Here is a 443-nt window from a genome sequence, read left to right on the forward strand (position 1 = left end):
AAGAGCAAGCAGAGCCCTGGAGCCCTGAGCGTCTAGGATGAAAGCCCCTCGGGGCAGGGAGCTGCCACCGGTTTGCTGCTGTCTGCCTCTTCAACGCACAGCCATCTTTCCATGGGCTCCTAAACTGACTCCATATCTTGGCTTTGGTGAACGGCACTGCTATAAACGTGGGAATACAGATATGAAAGTCTGGAAAGAGCGGGAAGCAGGGGGTGGGGCGACGCTGGGCAATGGGTTGCAGTTTGATAAAGTAAGTTCTGGTGCCCCGTGAGACTGCAGTGCAGCAGGGTAGCTACAGGGGACCAAAGTGTGCCCTGAACTCCAAAATAATTAGAAAACAGGATGTTGACTGTTGTCTCAACTTCAGGGATAAATGTTTGAGGAAATTAATATTCTAATTACTTTGATTTGATCATTACAAAATGTAGCCGGGCGATGGTGGC

Source organism: Microtus ochrogaster, linkage group LG2, assembly GCF_000317375.1.
Source record: "Microtus ochrogaster isolate Prairie Vole_2 linkage group LG2, MicOch1.0, whole genome shotgun sequence".
NCBI lineage: Eukaryota > Metazoa > Chordata > Mammalia > Rodentia > Cricetidae > Microtus > Microtus ochrogaster.